The sequence below is a fragment of the Pseudorca crassidens genome, chromosome 19, assembly GCF_039906515.1.
Source record: "Pseudorca crassidens isolate mPseCra1 chromosome 19, mPseCra1.hap1, whole genome shotgun sequence".
NCBI lineage: Eukaryota > Metazoa > Chordata > Mammalia > Artiodactyla > Delphinidae > Pseudorca > Pseudorca crassidens.
The window spans coordinates 24,717,547-24,736,474 of NC_090314.1; the positions used below are offsets into that span (position 1 = coordinate 24,717,547).

The 18,928-nt window shown below is 68.7% G+C and overlaps 10 non-coding genes across 10 annotated transcripts; all 10 read left to right on the plus strand.

The window, feature by feature from the left end:
• Nucleotides 1-1,678: 1,678 nt before the first annotated feature.
• On the plus strand, nucleotides 1,679-1,797 carry LOC137213619 (5S ribosomal RNA). The gene has a single exon (XR_010938254.1). It is a non-coding gene; the product is annotated as a 5S ribosomal RNA (ribosomal RNA).
• A 938-nt stretch (nucleotides 1,798-2,735) lies between these two features.
• Nucleotides 2,736-2,854, plus strand: LOC137213189 (5S ribosomal RNA). The gene has a single exon (XR_010937831.1). It is a non-coding gene; the product is annotated as a 5S ribosomal RNA (ribosomal RNA).
• A 1,902-nt stretch (nucleotides 2,855-4,756) lies between these two features.
• LOC137213190 (5S ribosomal RNA) lies at nucleotides 4,757-4,875 on the plus strand. Its single transcript, XR_010937832.1, has one exon. It is a non-coding gene; the product is annotated as a 5S ribosomal RNA (ribosomal RNA).
• A 2,703-nt stretch (nucleotides 4,876-7,578) lies between these two features.
• Nucleotides 7,579-7,697, plus strand: LOC137213620 (5S ribosomal RNA). Its single transcript, XR_010938255.1, has one exon. It is a non-coding gene; the product is annotated as a 5S ribosomal RNA (ribosomal RNA).
• A 938-nt stretch (nucleotides 7,698-8,635) lies between these two features.
• On the plus strand, nucleotides 8,636-8,754 carry LOC137213621 (5S ribosomal RNA). Its single transcript, XR_010938256.1, has one exon. It is a non-coding gene; the product is annotated as a 5S ribosomal RNA (ribosomal RNA).
• Nucleotides 8,755-9,692: 938 nt separating this feature from the next.
• LOC137213191 (5S ribosomal RNA) lies at nucleotides 9,693-9,811 on the plus strand. The gene has a single exon (XR_010937833.1). It is a non-coding gene; the product is annotated as a 5S ribosomal RNA (ribosomal RNA).
• A 1,902-nt stretch (nucleotides 9,812-11,713) lies between these two features.
• On the plus strand, nucleotides 11,714-11,832 carry LOC137213192 (5S ribosomal RNA). Its single transcript, XR_010937834.1, has one exon. It is a non-coding gene; the product is annotated as a 5S ribosomal RNA (ribosomal RNA).
• A 2,703-nt stretch (nucleotides 11,833-14,535) lies between these two features.
• LOC137213622 (5S ribosomal RNA) lies at nucleotides 14,536-14,654 on the plus strand. Its single transcript, XR_010938257.1, has one exon. It is a non-coding gene; the product is annotated as a 5S ribosomal RNA (ribosomal RNA).
• Nucleotides 14,655-15,592: 938 nt separating this feature from the next.
• On the plus strand, nucleotides 15,593-15,711 carry LOC137213194 (5S ribosomal RNA). Its single transcript, XR_010937836.1, has one exon. It is a non-coding gene; the product is annotated as a 5S ribosomal RNA (ribosomal RNA).
• A 938-nt stretch (nucleotides 15,712-16,649) lies between these two features.
• LOC137213195 (5S ribosomal RNA) lies at nucleotides 16,650-16,768 on the plus strand. The gene has a single exon (XR_010937837.1). It is a non-coding gene; the product is annotated as a 5S ribosomal RNA (ribosomal RNA).
• The last annotated feature ends 2,160 nt before the right edge of the window (nucleotides 16,769-18,928 follow it).

Consider the following 18,928-nt stretch of genomic DNA (forward strand, 5'->3'; position numbering starts at 1 on the left):
AGCCTCAGCCTTCTTCATGCCCTTCACTGGGCCTGGAGCTGGACCTGCCCAGATGTGGAACCTCCCAGTTTGGAAGCAACTTCTTGTATGAGGCTCTCTGTGGACAGGGACAGCTGAGACACAGAGGAGGTGCCCAGAGACCAGGGGTTTGGAGTCTGCAGCTGCAGATGTACTTAGTGCATGGTATAGGACCAGGAGGGGCCTGCTGGCAGAGCTGTGGCCACTAAACCAAAGGGACCCTCAGGCCAAGAAGGGGACACTGGCTTCTTATTGCAGGAAGCCAAGCGCAGGGACCCAGGCTGGCAGAAGTAGTGGCGCTTCCAAGCCACAGACCACCAATGTTTCCTGGACTCTGGCGCTCTTTATTCCTCTCTCCATGCCCTGCCGCCCCCTGCCCCTGCCCCCATTTGCTGCTGGTAAGTTCATTTTCCCAGTCTGGCTCCCGTGCAGAGAGGGCCTGGAGGCCGAGGTGGAAGGTAGCAGCGAGTTGGCCCGCGCTTGGCCCTCCTGCGGTTGCCGCTTCAGCACCAGACTGTCATACACCTGGTAGTTGGCATTGCCTCCCGGGTTCCGGCTGAGTGGCATGAAGGTGGGCGGGGGTGGAGGGTGCTCGGTAGCCTGGACGTCGGGCAGGAGGTGAGAGGGGCGGAGGAGCAGCGCTGAGCTGGGAGCCGGGGCCCGCTGGTCCGAGGCCTCGGCCAGTACCGTGAGGGAGGCGGAGGTGGCCACAGGGCGCCGCCGCAAGGGCAGGATCTCAGCCCATTCGGCCGCCGGGTGCCGCACCTCGTGGGGATCGCGGGAGTAATCCAAGTGTCCCGCGGAGGGATGCAGGCTGCGGTTGGACTCGCTGTGAGCACAGCTGGGGAGGCTACGTCTGTGGGCCGGTGGGGTGTCACGCTACCAGGCGTCGGGCCGGTAGACCCGAGGCACCAGAGCGGATGGAGGCTCAGAGCCCTCCAGACCCAGACTCCGCCGCGGGCCCAGTTGCCGTCCTTTCGGCCCGCGAGCCCCTCGACCTGCACCTGGCCTCCCCCACCGGCGCCCAGCCCCGGCGCCGCCACCTGTGTGCCGGTGTGTCCCTCCACAGCTCCCTCCGACAAAAGCCCCGCCCCACCACCACCCCGCCCCTATGACGTGTCACCGCGGCCGGGTGCGGGTGCGGGATCGAGGGCAGGGGCCACTTCCCCGGGCCTGCCGGCCACCAGGGGCGGGGTCCTGAGCTCGGTGGGGGGTGTGGGGGCAAGGGTGGCCTTGCCGGGGCTGAGGGGCCGTGGCGACTCAATGGTGGCTCCCAGTGGCTTCGGGCCAGCTGCTGTCGGGCAGAAGGGCCGGCCCGGGCTGCGGTCGGGCTGCGCCTAGCGCCGCGTGGGCGGGCAGGGCCGATGCCCAAGGGACCGCGGGCCCCGGGCCCTGAAGCCTCCGGGGCCACGTCCCTGTGAGCGACGTGCGGGATCTTGGGCGGGGCGCCAAGCGCCGAAGGGTTTGCTGGGTCAGGGCCGCCCTGGGCTGGGAGGTGGTCGCCAAACCCTCCGCCGCCGCCCGATACCCGAGACCTCCGTTCCCCCTGCCTGGGCGGGCGAGGGGGCCCTGCCGGGGCGGGCTGGCCGCCAGGCTGGCGTTAAGGCGCCAGCGCCAGCGAAACTGGGCCTCAAGAGGCCGCCCGCGGCCCCCCGCCCCCGTCTACGGCCATACCACCCTGAACGCGCCCGATCTCGTCTGATCTCGGAAGCTAAGCAGGGTCGGGCCTGGTTAGTACTTGGATGGGAGACCGCCTGGGAATACCGGTTGCTGTAGGCTTTTTGCCTCCCGCTGCGCCCGCCTTCTCCTTTACTCGCCCGCGGCGGGGGCCGCCGGCTCCGCCCCCGCCGGGCCGCGCTGCAGGCCCCACCTCCTCAGGCCCCTCCCACCACGGCGCGCGCCGGCGGGGGCGCTCCCCGCCGGCCCGGCCGGCTAGGCGGCCAGAAGGCGGCCCTGGAAGGCAGTCGCACCCCAGACGCTCCCGGGGTGGCTGGCCCGGACCCAGACTCCGCCGCGGGCCCAGTTGCCGTCCTTTCGGCCCGCGAGCCCCTCGACCTGCACCTGGCCGCCCCCACCGGCGCCCAGCCCCGGCGCCGCCACCTGTGTGCCGGTGTGTCCCTCCACAGCTCCCTCCGACAAAAGCCCCGCCCCACCACCACCCCGCCCCTCTGGCGTGTCACCGCGGCCGGGTGCGGGAGCGGGATCGAGGGCAGGGGCCGCTTCCCCGGGCCTGCCGGCCACCAGGGGCGGGGTCCTGAGCTCGGCGGGGGGTGTGGGGGCAAGGGTGGCCTTGCCGGGGCTGAGGGGCCGTGGCGACTCAATGGAGGCTCGCGGTGGCTTCGGGCCGGCTGCTGTCGGGCAGGAGGGCCGGCCCGGGCTGCGGCCGGGCTGCGCCTAGCGCCGCGTGGGCGGGCAGGGCCGATGCCCAAGGGACCGCGGGCCCCGGGCCCTGAAGCCTCCGGGGCCACGTCCCTGTGAGCGACGTGCGGGATCTTGGGCGGGGCGCCAAGCGCCGAAGGGTTTGCTGGGTCAGGGCCGCCCTGGGCTGGGAGGTGGTCGCCAAACCCTCCGCCGCCGCCCGATACCCGAGACCTCCGTTCCCCCTGCCTGGGCGGGCGAGGGGGCCCTGCCGGGGCGGGCTGGCCGCCAGGCTGGCGTTAAGGCGCCAGCGCCAGCGAAACTGGGCCTCAAGAGGCCGCCCGCGGCCCCCCGCCCCCGTCTACGGCCATACCACCCTGAACGCGCCCGATCTCGTCTGATCTCGGAAGCTAAGCAGGGTCGGGCCTGGTTAGTACTTGGATGGGAGACCGCCTGGGAATACCGGGTGCTGTAGGCTTTTTGCCTCCCGCTCCGCCCGCCTTCTCCTTTACTCGCCCGCGGCGGGGGGGCCGCCGGCTCCGCTCCCGCCGTGCCCCGCTGCAGGCAGTAGGCAAGGTGGTTTACCTGCCCGAGCAGGAAGCTTGGACGATGGCAGAAGTGGGAAGAAACTCTTGAGCACAGGTTCTTGGGATCCACGGAGCAGCGCATGCACATGCGATGGGTGCCTACACAGCTGGCTTGCTTGTCTGTGGGGAAAGGCGAGATGGGTCAGGGCCTGGGTTCCTGAGGGGCTGAGAATCAAGGCAGGGATAGAAGAAAGGGGACAGGCCCACATCCCCTGAACCCACGCCGGCGCCCACTCACCTTTGTGGAAAATACGATTGAAAAGTGCCCTCAAGAATCTCTTCAGATGCCTCCAGAGTTGAGGGAAGAAGGGGAGGGGGGAGGCCGGGAGCAGGGTGAGCCCTGAAATCCAACCCTTGTCCGGTCACACCCCAGCAGCCCTCCCACCTCAGCCCCTTCAAGACCCCAGGGCTCCCCCAGCCGCGCTGCACAGATCCTGCCCTGACCATAGTCACCATGTTGATCCCCACGTTGAGCAAGATGAAGCTGACCGGGATCAGAAGAATTGAGTATCCTTGCTCCTGGCATTTCCTGGGGATGGGGCCAGTGAACGGCTCGGCTCGGTAGTAGTTTCGCTCACCCATGGCCGTTGGTCCCAGGACTGCCTGGGCCCTCTGCCCTCCAGTTTTAACTGGGAGCCAGACTGGGTCATAATGGGGCAGGTGGTGAGGTCACAGTGAGGGAGGGGGATGAAAAGGAGGGCCCAGAGTGGCATTCCCTGGTAACCAGGGTCAGGTAAGCTGAGCCTGGACAGTCAAACAGGGCCCGGTGGCCGGCATACATCCCCTCGAGCGGTCATTCATTCGCTCACCGCCCGCTGACTCACTTGTTCAAATGACACATTGTGTCTCTTGGCCCCTCTTGAGACTAGGAAGACCTTGGCCTCAGAGGCCTGCTGAAGGCCTGGCTGGAGTCCAGAGCCTCAGCCTTCTTCATGCCCTTCACTGGGCCTGGAGCTGGACCTGCCCAGATGTGGAACCTCCCAGTTTGGAAGCAACTTCTTGTATGAGGCTCTCTGTGGACAGGGACAGCTGAGACACAGAGGAGGTGCCCAGAGACCAGGGGTTTGGAATCTGCAGCTGCAGATGTACTTAGTGCATGGTATAGGACCAGGAGGGGCCTGCTGGCAGAACTGTGGCCACTAAACCAAAGGGACCCTCAGGCCAAGAAGGGGACACTGGCTTCTTATTGCAGGAAGCCAAGCGCAGGGACCCAGGCTGGCAGAAGGAGTGGCGCTTCCAAGCCACAGACCACCAATGTTTCCCGGGTTCGGGAGCGGGATCGAGGGCAGGGGCCGCTTCCCCGGGCCTGCCGGCCACCAGGGGCGGGGTCCTGAGCTCGGCGGGGGGTGTGGGGGCAAGGGTGGCCTTGCCGGGGCTGAGGGGCCGTGGCGACTCAATGGAGGCTCCCGGTGGCTTCGGGCCGGCTGCTGTCGGGCAGGAGGGCCGGCCCGGGCTGCGGCCGGGCTGCGCCTAGCGCCGCGTGGGCGGGCAGGGCCGATGCCCAAGGGACCGCGGGCCCCGGGCCCTGAAGCCTCCGGGGCCACGTCCCTGTGAGCGACGTGCGGGATCTTGGGCGGGGCGCCAAGCGCCGAAGGGTTTGCTGGGTCAGGGCCGCCCTGGGCTGGGAGGTGGTCGCCAAACCCTCCGCCGCCGCCCGATACCCGAGACCTCCGTTCCCCCTGCCTGGGCGGGCGAGGGGGCCCTGCCGGGGCGGGCTGGCCGCCAGGCTGGCGTTAAGGCGCCAGCGCCAGCGAAACTGGGCCTCAAGAGGCCGCCCGCGGCCCCCCGCCCCCGTCTACGGCCATACCACCCTGAACGCGCCCGATCTCGTCTGATCTCGGAAGCTAAGCAGGGTCGGGCCTGGTTAGTACTTGGATGGGAGACCGCCTGGGAATACCGGGTGCTGTAGGCTTTTTGCCTCCCGCTCCGCCCGCCTTCTCCTTTACTCGCCCGCGGCGGGGGGGCCGCCGGCTCCGCCCCCGCCGAGCCCCGCTGCAGGCAGTAGGCAAGGTGGTTTACCTGCCCGAGCAGGAAGCTTGGGCGATGGCAGAAGTGGGAAGAAACTCTTGAGCACAGGTTCTTGGGATCCACGGAGCAGCGCATGCACATGCGATGGGTGCCTACACAGCTGGCTTGCTTGTCTGTGGGGAAAGGCGAGATGGGTCAGGGCCTGGGTTCCTGAGGGGCTGAGAATCAAGGCAGGGATAGAAGAAAGGGGACAGGCCCACATCCCCTGAACCCACGCCGGCGCCCACTCACCTTTGTGGAAAATACGATTGAAAAGTGCCCGCAAGAATCTCTTCAGATGCCTCCAGAGTTGAGGGAAGAAGGGGAGGGGGGAGGCCGGGAGCAGGGTGAGCCCTGAAATCCAACCCTTGTCCGGTCACACCCCAGCAGCCCTCCCACCTCAGCCCCTTCAAGACCCCAGGGCTCCCCCAGCCGCGCTGCACAGATCCTGCCCTGACCATAGTCACCATGTTGATCCCCACGTTGAGCAAGATGAAGCTGACCGGGATCAGAAGAATTGAGTATCCTTGCTCCTGGCATTTCCTGGGGATGGGGCCAGTGAACGGCTCGGCTCGGTAGTAGTTTCGCTCACCCATGGCCGTTGGTCCCAGGACTGCCTGGGCCCTCTGCCCTCCAGTTTTAACTGGGAGCCAGACTGGGTCATAATGGGGCAGGTGGTGAGGTCACAGTGAGGGAGGGGGATGAAAAGGAGGGCCCAGAGTGGCATTCCCTGGTAACCAGGGTCAGGTAAGCTGAGCCTGGACAGTCAAACAGGGCCCGGTGGCCGGCATACATCCCCTCGAGCGGTCATTCATTCGCTCACCGCCCGCTGACTCACTTGTTCAAATGACACATTGCGTCTCTTGGCCCCTCTTGAGACTAGGAAGACCTTGGCCTCAGAGGCCTGCTGAAGGCCTGGCTGGAGTCCAGAGCCTCAGCCTTCTTCATGCCCTTCACTGGGCCTGGAGCTGGACCTGCCCAGATGTGGAACCTCCCAGTTTGGAAGCAACTTCTTGTATGAGGCTCTCTGTGGACAGGGACAGCTGAGACACAGAGGAGGTGCCCAGAGACCAGGGGTTTGGAGTCTGCAGCTGCAGATGTACTTAGTGCATGGTATAGGACCAGGAGGGGCCTGCTGGCAGAGCTGTGGCCACTAAACCAAAGGGACCCTCAGGCCAAGAAGGGGACACTGGCTTCTTATTGCAGGAAGCCAAGCGCAGGGACCCAGGCTGGCAGAAGTAGTGGCGCTTCCAAGCCACAGACCACCAATGTTTCCTGGACTCTGGCGCTCTTTATTCCTCTCTCCATGCCCTGCCGCCCCCTGCCCCTGCCCCCATTTGCTGCTGGTAAGTTCATTTTCCCAGTCTGGCTCCCGTGCAGAGAGGGCCTGGAGGCCGAGGTGGAAGGTAGCAGCGAGTTGGCCCGCGCTTGGCCCTCCTGCGGTTGCCGCTTCAGCACCAGACTGTCATACACCTGGTAGTTGGCATTGCCTCCCGGGTTCCGGCTGAGTGGCATGAAGGTGGGCGGGGGTGGAGGGTGCTCGGTAGCCTGGACGTCGGGCAGGAGGTGAGAGGGGCGGAGGAGCAGCGCTGAGCTGGGAGCCGGGGCCCGCTGGTCCGAGGCCTCGGCCAGTACCGTGAGGGAGGCGGAGGTGGCCACAGGGCGCCGCCGCAAGGGCAGGATCTCAGCCCATTCGGCCGCCGGGTGCCGCACCTCGTGGGGATCGCGGGAGTAATCCAAGTGTCCCGCGGAGGGATGCAGGCTGCGGTTGGACTCGCTGTGAGCACAGCTGGGGAGGCTACGTCTGTGGGCCGGTGGGGTGTCACGCTACCAGGCGTCGGGCCGGTAGACCCGAGGCACCAGAGCGGATGGAGGCTCAGAGCCCTCCAGACCCAGACTCCGCCGCGGGCCCAGTTGCCGTCCTTTCGGCCCGCGAGCCCCTCGACCTGCACCTGGCCTCCCCCACCGGCGCCCAGCCCCGGCGCCGCCACCTGTGTGCCGGTGTGTCCCTCCACAGCTCCCTCCGACAAAAGCCCCGCCCCACCACCACCCCGCCCCTCTGACGTGTCACCGCGGCCGGGTGCGGGTGCGGGATCGAGGGCAGGGGCCACTTCCCCGGGCCTGCCGGCCACCAGGGGCGGGGTCCTGAGCTCGGTGGGGGGTGTGGGGGCAAGGGTGGCCTTGCCGGGGCTGAGGGGCCGTGGCGACTCAATGGTGGCTCCCAGTGGCTTCGGGCCAGCTGCTGTCGGGCAGAAGGGCCGGCCCGGGCTGCGGTCGGGCTGCGCCTAGCGCCGCGTGGGCGGGCAGGGCCGATGCCCAAGGGACCGCGGGCCCCGGGCCCTGAAGCCTCCGGGGCCACGTCCCTGTGAGCGACGTGCGGGATCTTGGGCGGGGCGCCAAGCGCCGAAGGGTTTGCTGGGTCAGGGCCGCCCTGGGCTGGGAGGTGGTCGCCAAACCCTCCGCCGCCGCCCGATACCCGAGACCTCCGTTCCCCCTGCCTGGGCGGGCGAGGGGGCCCTGCCGGGGCGGGCTGGCCGCCAGGCTGGCGTTAAGGCGCCAGCGCCAGCGAAACTGGGCCTCAAGAGGCCGCCCGCGGCCCCCCGCCCCCGTCTACGGCCATACCACCCTGAACGCGCCCGATCTCGTCTGATCTCGGAAGCTAAGCAGGGTCGGGCCTGGTTAGTACTTGGATGGGAGACCGCCTGGGAATACCGGTTGCTGTAGGCTTTTTGCCTCCCGCTGCGCCCGCCTTCTCCTTTACTCGCCCGCGGCGGGGGCCGCCGGCTCCGCCCCCGCCGGGCCGCGCTGCAGGCCCCACCTCCTCAGGCCCCTCCCACCACGGCGCGCGCCGGCGGGGGCGCTCCCCGCCGGCCCGGCCGGCCAGGCGGCCAGAAGGCGGCCCTGGAAGGCAGCCGCACCCCAGACGCTCCCGGGGTGGCTGGCCCGGACCCAGACTCCGCCGCGGGCCCAGTTGCCGTCCTTTCGGCCCGCGAGCCCCTCGACCTGCACCTGGCCGCCCCCACCGGCGCCCAGCCCCGGCGCCGCCACCTGTGTGCCGGTGTGTCCCTCCACAGCTCCCTCCGACAAAAGCCCCGCCCCACCACCACCCCGCCCCTATGACGTGTCACCGCGGCCGGGTGCGGGTGCGGGATCGAGGGCAGGGGCCACTTCCCCGGGCCTGCCGGCCACCAGGGGCGGGGTCCTGAGCTCGGTGGGGGGTGTGGGGGCAAGGGTGGCCTTGCCGGGGCTGAGGGGCCGTGGCGACTCAATGGTGGCTCCCAGTGGCTTCGGGCCAGCTGCTGTCGGGCAGAAGGGCCGGCCCGGGCTGCGGTCGGGCTGCGCCTAGCGCCGCGTGGGCGGGCAGGGCCGATGCCCAAGGGACCGCGGGCCCCGGGCCCTGAAGCCTCCGGGGCCACGTCCCTGTGAGCGACGTGCGGGATCTTGGGCGGGGCGCCAAGCGCCGAAGGGTTTGCTGGGTCAGGGCCGCCCTGGGCTGGGAGGTGGTCGCCAAACCCTCCGCCGCCGCCCGATACCCGAGACCTCCGTTCCCCCTGCCTGGGCGGGCGAGGGGGCCCTGCCGGGGCGGGCTGGCCGCCAGGCTGGCGTTAAGGCGCCAGCGCCAGCGAAACTGGGCCTCAAGAGGCCGCCCGCGGCCCCCCGCCCCCGTCTACGGCCATACCACCCTGAACGCGCCCGATCTCGTCTGATCTCGGAAGCTAAGCAGGGTCGGGCCTGGTTAGTACTTGGATGGGAGACCGCCTGGGAATACCGGTTGCTGTAGGCTTTTTGCCTCCCGCTGCGCCCGCCTTCTCCTTTACTCGCCCGCGGCGGGGGCCGCCGGCTCCGCCCCCGCCGGGCCGCGCTGCAGGCCCCACCTCCTCAGGCCCCTCCCACCACGGCGCGCGCCGGCGGGGGCGCTCCCCGCCGGCCCGGCCGGCTAGGCGGCCAGAAGGCGGCCCTGGAAGGCAGTCGCACCCCAGACGCTCCCGGGGTGGCTGGCCCGGACCCAGACTCCGCCGCGGGCCCAGTTGCCGTCCTTTCGGCCCGCGAGCCCCTCGACCTGCACCTGGCCGCCCCCACCGGCGCCCAGCCCCGGCGCCGCCACCTGTGTGCCGGTGTGTCCCTCCACAGCTCCCTCCGACAAAAGCCCCGCCCCACCACCACCCCGCCCCTCTGGCGTGTCACCGCGGCCGGGTGCGGGAGCGGGATCGAGGGCAGGGGCCGCTTCCCCGGGCCTGCCGGCCACCAGGGGCGGGGTCCTGAGCTCGGCGGGGGGTGTGGGGGCAAGGGTGGCCTTGCCGGGGCTGAGGGGCCGTGGCGACTCAATGGAGGCTCGCGGTGGCTTCGGGCCGGCTGCTGTCGGGCAGGAGGGCCGGCCCGGGCTGCGGCCGGGCTGCGCCTAGCGCCGCGTGGGCGGGCAGGGCCGATGCCCAAGGGACCGCGGGCCCCGGGCCCTGAAGCCTCCGGGGCCACGTCCCTGTGAGCGACGTGCGGGATCTTGGGCGGGGCGCCAAGCGCCGAAGGGTTTGCTGGGTCAGGGCCGCCCTGGGCTGGGAGGTGGTCGCCAAACCCTCCGCCGCCGCCCGATACCCGAGACCTCCGTTCCCCCTGCCTGGGCGGGCGAGGGGGCCCTGCCGGGGCGGGCTGGCCGCCAGGCTGGCGTTAAGGCGCCAGCGCCAGCGAAACTGGGCCTCAAGAGGCCGCCCGCGGCCCCCCGCCCCCGTCTACGGCCATACCACCCTGAACGCGCCCGATCTCGTCTGATCTCGGAAGCTAAGCAGGGTCGGGCCTGGTTAGTACTTGGATGGGAGACCGCCTGGGAATACCGGGTGCTGTAGGCTTTTTGCCTCCCGCTCCGCCCGCCTTCTCCTTTACTCGCCCGCGGCGGGGGGGCCGCCGGCTCCGCTCCCGCCGTGCCCCGCTGCAGGCAGTAGGCAAGGTGGTTTACCTGCCCGAGCAGGAAGCTTGGACGATGGCAGAAGTGGGAAGAAACTCTTGAGCACAGGTTCTTGGGATCCACGGAGCAGCGCATGCACATGCGATGGGTGCCTACACAGCTGGCTTGCTTGTCTGTGGGGAAAGGCGAGATGGGTCAGGGCCTGGGTTCCTGAGGGGCTGAGAATCAAGGCAGGGATAGAAGAAAGGGGACAGGCCCACATCCCCTGAACCCACGCCGGCGCCCACTCACCTTTGTGGAAAATACGATTGAAAAGTGCCCTCAAGAATCTCTTCAGATGCCTCCAGAGTTGAGGGAAGAAGGGGAGGGGGGAGGCCGGGAGCAGGGTGAGCCCTGAAATCCAACCCTTGTCCGGTCACACCCCAGCAGCCCTCCCACCTCAGCCCCTTCAAGACCCCAGGGCTCCCCCAGCCGCGCTGCACAGATCCTGCCCTGACCATAGTCACCATGTTGATCCCCACGTTGAGCAAGATGAAGCTGACCGGGATCAGAAGAATTGAGTATCCTTGCTCCTGGCATTTCCTGGGGATGGGGCCAGTGAACGGCTCGGCTCGGTAGTAGTTTCGCTCACCCATGGCCGTTGGTCCCAGGACTGCCTGGGCCCTCTGCCCTCCAGTTTTAACTGGGAGCCAGACTGGGTCATAATGGGGCAGGTGGTGAGGTCACAGTGAGGGAGGGGGATGAAAAGGAGGGCCCAGAGTGGCATTCCCTGGTAACCAGGGTCAGGTAAGCTGAGCCTGGACAGTCAAACAGGGCCCGGTGGCCGGCATACATCCCCTCGAGCGGTCATTCATTCGCTCACCGCCCGCTGACTCACTTGTTCAAATGACACATTGTGTCTCTTGGCCCCTCTTGAGACTAGGAAGACCTTGGCCTCAGAGGCCTGCTGAAGGCCTGGCTGGAGTCCAGAGCCTCAGCCTTCTTCATGCCCTTCACTGGGCCTGGAGCTGGACCTGCCCAGATGTGGAACCTCCCAGTTTGGAAGCAACTTCTTGTATGAGGCTCTCTGTGGACAGGGACAGCTGAGACACAGAGGAGGTGCCCAGAGACCAGGGGTTTGGAATCTGCAGCTGCAGATGTACTTAGTGCATGGTATAGGACCAGGAGGGGCCTGCTGGCAGAACTGTGGCCACTAAACCAAAGGGACCCTCAGGCCAAGAAGGGGACACTGGCTTCTTATTGCAGGAAGCCAAGCGCAGGGACCCAGGCTGGCAGAAGGAGTGGCGCTTCCAAGCCACAGACCACCAATGTTTCCCGGGTTCGGGAGCGGGATCGAGGGCAGGGGCCGCTTCCCCGGGCCTGCCGGCCACCAGGGGCGGGGTCCTGAGCTCGGCGGGGGGTGTGGGGGCAAGGGTGGCCTTGCCGGGGCTGAGGGGCCGTGGCGACTCAATGGAGGCTCCCGGTGGCTTCGGGCCGGCTGCTGTCGGGCAGGAGGGCCGGCCCGGGCTGCGGCCGGGCTGCGCCTAGCGCCGCGTGGGCGGGCAGGGCCGATGCCCAAGGGACCGCGGGCCCCGGGCCCTGAAGCCTCCGGGGCCACGTCCCTGTGAGCGACGTGCGGGATCTTGGGCGGGGCGCCAAGCGCCGAAGGGTTTGCTGGGTCAGGGCCGCCCTGGGCTGGGAGGTGGTCGCCAAACCCTCCGCCGCCGCCCGATACCCGAGACCTCCGTTCCCCCTGCCTGGGCGGGCGAGGGGGCCCTGCCGGGGCGGGCTGGCCGCCAGGCTGGCGTTAAGGCGCCAGCGCCAGCGAAACTGGGCCTCAAGAGGCCGCCCGCGGCCCCCCGCCCCCGTCTACGGCCATACCACCCTGAACGCGCCCGATCTCGTCTGATCTCGGAAGCTAAGCAGGGTCGGGCCTGGTTAGTACTTGGATGGGAGACCGCCTGGGAATACCGGGTGCTGTAGGCTTTTTGCCTCCCGCTCCGCCCGCCTTCTCCTTTACTCGCCCGCGGCGGGGGGGCCGCCGGCTCCGCCCCCGCCGAGCCCCGCTGCAGGCAGTAGGCAAGGTGGTTTACCTGCCCGAGCAGGAAGCTTGGGCGATGGCAGAAGTGGGAAGAAACTCTTGAGCACAGGTTCTTGGGATCCACGGAGCAGCGCATGCACATGCGATGGGTGCCTACACAGCTGGCTTGCTTGTCTGTGGGGAAAGGCGAGATGGGTCAGGGCCTGGGTTCCTGAGGGGCTGAGAATCAAGGCAGGGATAGAAGAAAGGGGACAGGCCCACATCCCCTGAACCCACGCCGGCGCCCACTCACCTTTGTGGAAAATACGATTGAAAAGTGCCCGCAAGAATCTCTTCAGATGCCTCCAGAGTTGAGGGAAGAAGGGGAGGGGGGAGGCCGGGAGCAGGGTGAGCCCTGAAATCCAACCCTTGTCCGGTCACACCCCAGCAGCCCTCCCACCTCAGCCCCTTCAAGACCCCAGGGCTCCCCCAGCCGCGCTGCACAGATCCTGCCCTGACCATAGTCACCATGTTGATCCCCACGTTGAGCAAGATGAAGCTGACCGGGATCAGAAGAATTGAGTATCCTTGCTCCTGGCATTTCCTGGGGATGGGGCCAGTGAACGGCTCGGCTCGGTAGTAGTTTCGCTCACCCATGGCCGTTGGTCCCAGGACTGCCTGGGCCCTCTGCCCTCCAGTTTTAACTGGGAGCCAGACTGGGTCATAATGGGGCAGGTGGTGAGGTCACAGTGAGGGAGGGGGATGAAAAGGAGGGCCCAGAGTGGCATTCCCTGGTAACCAGGGTCAGGTAAGCTGAGCCTGGACAGTCAAACAGGGCCCGGTGGCCGGCATACATCCCCTCGAGCGGTCATTCATTCGCTCACCGCCCGCTGACTCACTTGTTCAAATGACACATTGCGTCTCTTGGCCCCTCTTGAGACTAGGAAGACCTTGGCCTCAGAGGCCTGCTGAAGGCCTGGCTGGAGTCCAGAGCCTCAGCCTTCTTCATGCCCTTCACTGGGCCTGGAGCTGGACCTGCCCAGATGTGGAACCTCCCAGTTTGGAAGCAACTTCTTGTATGAGGCTCTCTGTGGACAGGGACAGCTGAGACACAGAGGAGGTGCCCAGAGACCAGGGGTTTGGAGTCTGCAGCTGCAGATGTACTTAGTGCATGGTATAGGACCAGGAGGGGCCTGCTGGCAGAGCTGTGGCCACTAAACCAAAGGGACCCTCAGGCCAAGAAGGGGACACTGGCTTCTTATTGCAGGAAGCCAAGCGCAGGGACCCAGGCTGGCAGAAGTAGTGGCGCTTCCAAGCCACAGACCACCAATGTTTCCTGGACTCTGGCGCTCTTTATTCCTCTCTCCATGCCCTGCCGCCCCCTGCCCCTGCCCCCATTTGCTGCTGGTAAGTTCATTTTCCCAGTCTGGCTCCCGTGCAGAGAGGGCCTGGAGGCCGAGGTGGAAGGTAGCAGCGAGTTGGCCCGCGCTTGGCCCTCCTGCGGTTGCCGCTTCAGCACCAGACTGTCATACACCTGGTAGTTGGCATTGCCTCCCGGGTTCCGGCTGAGTGGCATGAAGGTGGGCGGGGGTGGAGGGTGCTCGGTAGCCTGGACGTCGGGCAGGAGGTGAGAGGGGCGGAGGAGCAGCGCTGAGCTGGGAGCCGGGGCCCGCTGGTCCGAGGCCTCGGCCAGTACCGTGAGGGAGGCGGAGGTGGCCACAGGGCGCCGCCGCAAGGGCAGGATCTCAGCCCATTCGGCCGCCGGGTGCCGCACCTCGTGGGGATCGCGGGAGTAATCCAAGTGTCCCGCGGAGGGATGCAGGCTGCGGTTGGACTCGCTGTGAGCACAGCTGGGGAGGCTACGTCTGTGGGCCGGTGGGGTGTCACGCTACCAGGCGTCGGGCCGGTAGACCCGAGGCACCAGAGCGGATGGAGGCTCAGAGCCCTCCAGACCCAGACTCCGCCGCGGGCCCAGTTGCCGTCCTTTCGGCCCGCGAGCCCCTCGACCTGCACCTGGCCTCCCCCACCGGCGCCCAGCCCCGGCGCCGCCACCTGTGTGCCGGTGTGTCCCTCCACAGCTCCCTCCGACAAAAGCCCCGCCCCACCACCACCCCGCCCCTCTGACGTGTCACCGCGGCCGGGTGCGGGTGCGGGATCGAGGGCAGGGGCCACTTCCCCGGGCCTGCCGGCCACCAGGGGCGGGGTCCTGAGCTCGGTGGGGGGTGTGGGGGCAAGGGTGGCCTTGCCGGGGCTGAGGGGCCGTGGCGACTCAATGGTGGCTCCCAGTGGCTTCGGGCCAGCTGCTGTCGGGCAGAAGGGCCGGCCCGGGCTGCGGTCGGGCTGCGCCTAGCGCCGCGTGGGCGGGCAGGGCCGATGCCCAAGGGACCGCGGGCCCCGGGCCCTGAAGCCTCCGGGGCCACGTCCCTGTGAGCGACGTGCGGGATCTTGGGCGGGGCGCCAAGCGCCGAAGGGTTTGCTGGGTCAGGGCCGCCCTGGGCTGGGAGGTGGTCGCCAAACCCTCCGCCGCCGCCCGATACCCGAGACCTCCGTTCCCCCTGCCTGGGCGGGCGAGGGGGCCCTGCCGGGGCGGGCTGGCCGCCAGGCTGGCGTTAAGGCGCCAGCGCCAGCGAAACTGGGCCTCAAGAGGCCGCCCGCGGCCCCCCGCCCCCGTCTACGGCCATACCACCCTGAACGCGCCCGATCTCGTCTGATCTCGGAAGCTAAGCAGGGTCGGGCCTGGTTAGTACTTGGATGGGAGACCGCCTGGGAATACCGGTTGCTGTAGGCTTTTTGCCTCCCGCTGCGCCCGCCTTCTCCTTTACTCGCCCGCGGCGGGGGCCGCCGGCTCCGCCCCCGCCGGGCCGCGCTGCAGGCCCCACCTCCTCAGGCCCCTCCCACCACGGCGCGCGCCGGCGGGGGCGCTCCCCGCCGGCCCGGCCGGCTAGGCAGCCAGAAGGCGGCCCTGGAAGGCAGTCGCACCCCAGACGCTCCCGGGGTGGCTGGCCCGGACCCAGACTCCGCCGCGGGCCCAGTTGCCGTCCTTTCGGCCCGCGAGCCCCTCGACCTGCACCTGGCCGCCCCCACCGGCGCCCAGCCCCGGCGCCGCCACCTGTGTGCCGGTGTGTCCCTCCACAGCTCCCTCCGACAAAAGCCCCGCCCCACCACCACCCCGCCCCTCTGGCGTGTCACCGCGGTTGGGTGCGGGAGCGGGATCGAGGGCAGGGGCCGCTTCCCCGGGCCTGCCGGCCACCAGGGGCGGGGTCCTGAGCTCGGCGGGGGGTGTGGGGGCAAGGGTGGCCTTGCCGGGGCTGAGGGGCCGTGGCGACTCAATGGTGGCTCCCGGTGGCTTCGGGCCGGCTGCTGTCGGGCAGGAGGGCCGGCCCGGGCTGCGGCCGGGCTGCGCCTAGCGCCGCGTGGGCGGGCAGGGCCGATGCCCAAGGGACCGCGGGCCCCGGGCCCTGAAGCCTCCGGGGCCACGTCCCTGTGAGCGACGTGCGGGATCTTGGGCGGGGCGCCAAGCGCCGAAGGGTTTGCTGGGTCAGGGCCGCCCTGGGCTGGGAGGTGGTCGCCAAACCCTCCGCCGCCGCCCGATACCCGAGACCTCCGTTCCCCCTGCCTGGGCGGGCGAGGGGGCCCTGCCGGGGCGGGCCGGCCGCAAGGCTGGCGTTAAGGCGCCAGCGCCAGCGAAACTGGGCCTCAAGAGGCCGCCCGCGGCCCCCCGCCCCCGTCTACGGCCATACCACCCTGAACGCGCCCGATCTCGTCTGATCTCGGAAGCTAAGCAGGGTCGGGCCTGGTTAGTACTTGGATGGGAGACCGCCTGGGAATACCGGGTGCTGTAGGCTTTTTGCCTCCCGCTCCGCCCGCCTTCTCCTCTACTCGCCCGCGGCTGGGGCCGCCGGCTCCGCCCCCGCCGGGCCGCGCTGCAGGCCCCACCTCCTCAGGCCCCTCCCACCACGGCGCGCGCCGGCGGGGGCGCTCCCCGCCGGCCCGGCCGGCCAGGCGGCCAGAAGGCGGCCCTGGAAGGCAGCCGCACCCCAGACGCTCCCGGGGTGGCTGGCCCGGACCCAGACTCCGCCGCGGGCCCAGTTGCCGTCCTTTCGGCCCGCGAGCCCCTCGACCTGCACCTGGCCGCCCCCACCGGCGCCCAGCCCCGGCGCCGCCACCTGTGTGCCGGTGTGTCCCTCCACAGCTCCCTCCGACAAAAGCCCCGCCCCACCACCACCCCGCCCCTCTGGCGTGTCACCGCGGCCGGGTGCGGGAGCGGGATCGAGGGCAGGGGCCGCTTCCCCGGGCCTGCCGGCCACCAGGGGCGGGGTCCTGAGCTCGGCGGGGGGTGTGGGGGCAAGGGTGGCCTTGCCGGGGCTGAGGGGCCGTGGCGACTCAATGGTGGCTCCCGGTGGCTTCGGGCCGGCTGCTGTCGGGCAGGAGGGCCGGCCCGGGCTGCGGCCGGGCTGCGCCTAGCGCCGCGTGGGCGGGCAGGGCCGATGCCCAAGGGACCGCGGGCCCCGGGCCCTGAAGCCTCCGGGGCCACGTCCCTGTGAGCGACGTGCGGGATCTTGGGCGGGGCGCCAAGCGCCGAAGGGTTTGCTGGGTCAGGGCCGCCCTGGGCTGGGAGGTGGTCGCCAAACCCTCCGCCGCCGCCCGATACCCGAGACCTCCGTTCCCCCTGCCTGGGCGGGCGAGGGGGCCCTGCCGGGGCGGGCTGGCCGCCAGGCTGGCGTTAAGGCGCCAGCGCCAGCGAAACTGGGCCTCAAGAGGCCGCCCGCGGCCCCCCACCCCCGTCTACGGCCATACCACCCTGAACGCGCCCGATCTCGTCTGATCTCGGAAGCTAAGCAGGGTCGGGCCTGGTTAGTACTTGGATGGGAGACCGCCTGGGAATACCGGGTGCTGTAGGCTTTTTGCCTCCCGCTCCGCCCGCCTTCTCCTTTACTCGCCCGCGGCGGGGGGGCCGCCGGCTCCGCCCCCGCCGAGCCCCGCTGCAGGCAGTAGGCAAGGTGGTTTACCTGCCCGAGCAGGAAGCTTGGGCGATGGCAGAAGTGGGAAGAAACTCTTGAGCACAGGTTCTTGGGATCCACGGAGCAGCGCATGCACATGCAATGGGTGCCTACACAGCTGGCTTGCTTGTCTGTGGGGAAAGGCGAGATGGGTCAGGGCCTGGGTTCCTGAGGGGCTGAGAATCAAGGCAGGGATAGAAGAAAGGGGACAGGCCCACATCCCCTGAACCCACGCCGGCGCCCACTCACCTTTGTGGAAAATACGATTGAAAAGTGCCCTCAAGAATCTCTTCAGATGCCTCCAGAGTTGAGGGAAGAAGGGGAGGGGGGAGGCCGGGAGCAGGGTGAGCCCTGAAATCCAACCCTTGTCCGGTCACACCCCAGCAGCCCTCCCACCTCAGCCCCTTCAAGACCCCAGGGCTCCCCCAACCGCGCTGCACAGATCCTGCCCTGACCATAGTCACCATGTTGATCCCCACGTTGAGCAAGATGAAGCTGACCGGGATCAGAAGAATTGAGTATCCTTGCTCCTGGCATTTCCTGGGGATGGGGCCAGTGAACGGCTCGGCTCGGTAGTAGTTTCGCTCACCCATGGCCGTTGGTCCCAGGACTGCCTGGGCCCTCTGCCCTCCAGTTTTAACTGGGAGCCAGACTGGGTCATAATGGGGCAGGTGGTGAGGTCACAGTGAGGGAGGGGGATGAAAAGGAGGGCCCAGAGTGGCATTCCCTGGTAACCAGGGTCAGGTAAGCTGAGCCTGGACAGTCAAACAGGGCCCGGTGGCCGGCATACATCCCCTCGAGCGGTCATTCATTCGCTCACCGCCCGCTGACTCACTTGTTCAAATGACACATTGCGTCTCTTGGCCCCTCTTGAGACTAGGAAGACCTTGGCCTCAGAGGCCTGCTGAAGGCCTGGCTGGAGTCCAGAGCCTCAGCCTTCTTCATGCCCTTCACTGGGCCTGGAGCTGGACCTGCCCAGATGTGGAACCTCCCAGTTTGGAAGCAACTTCTTGTATGAGGCTCTCTGTGGACAGGGACAGCTGAGACACAGAGGAGGTGCCCAGAGACCAGGGGTTTGGAGTCTGCAGCTGCAGATGTACTTAGTGCATGGTATAGGACCAGGAGGGGCCTGCTGGCAGAGCTGTGGCCACTAAACCAAAGGGACCCTCAGGCCAAGAAGGGGACACTGGCTTCTTATTGCAGGAAGCCAAGCGCAGGGACCCAGGCTGGCAGAAGTAGTGGCGCTTCCAAGCCACAGACCACCAATGTTTCCTGGACTCTGGCGCTCTTTATTCCTCTCTCCATGCCCTGCCGCCCCCTGCCCCTGCCCCCATTTGCTGCTGGTAAGTTCATTTTCCCAGTCTGGCTCCCGTGCAGAGAGGGCCTGGAGGCCGAGGTGGAAGGTAGCAGCGAGTTGGCCCGCGCTTGGCCCTCCTGCGGTTGCCGCTTCAGCACCAGACTGTCATACACCTGGTAGTTGGCATTGCCTCCCGGGTTCCGGCTGAGTGGCATGAAGGTGGGCGGGGGTGGAGGGTGCTCGGTAGCCTGGACGTCGGGCAGGAGGTGAGAGGGGCGGAGGAGCAGCGCTGAGCTGGGAGCCGGGGCCCGCTGGTCCGAGGCCTCGGCCAGTACCGTGAGGGAGGCGGAGGTGGCCACAGGGCGCCGCCGCAAGGGCAGGATCTCAGCCCATTCGGCCGCCGGGTGCCGCACCTCGTGGGGATCGCGGGAGTAATCCAAGTGTCCCGCGGAGGGATGCAGGCTGCGGTTGGACTCGCTGTGAGCACAGCTGGGGAGGCTACGTCTGTGGGCCGGTGGGGTGTCACGCTACCAGGCGTCGGGCCGGTAGACCCGAGGCACCAGAGCGGATGGAGGCTCAGAGCCCTCCAGACCCAGACTCCGCCGCGGGCCCAGTTGCCGTCCTTTCGGCCCGCGAGCCCCTCGACCTGCACCTGGCCTCCCCCACCGGCGCCCAGCCCCGGCGCCGCCACCTGTGTGCCGGTGTGTCCCTCCACAGCTCCCTCCGACAAAAGCCCCGCCCCACCACCACCCCGCCCCTCTGACG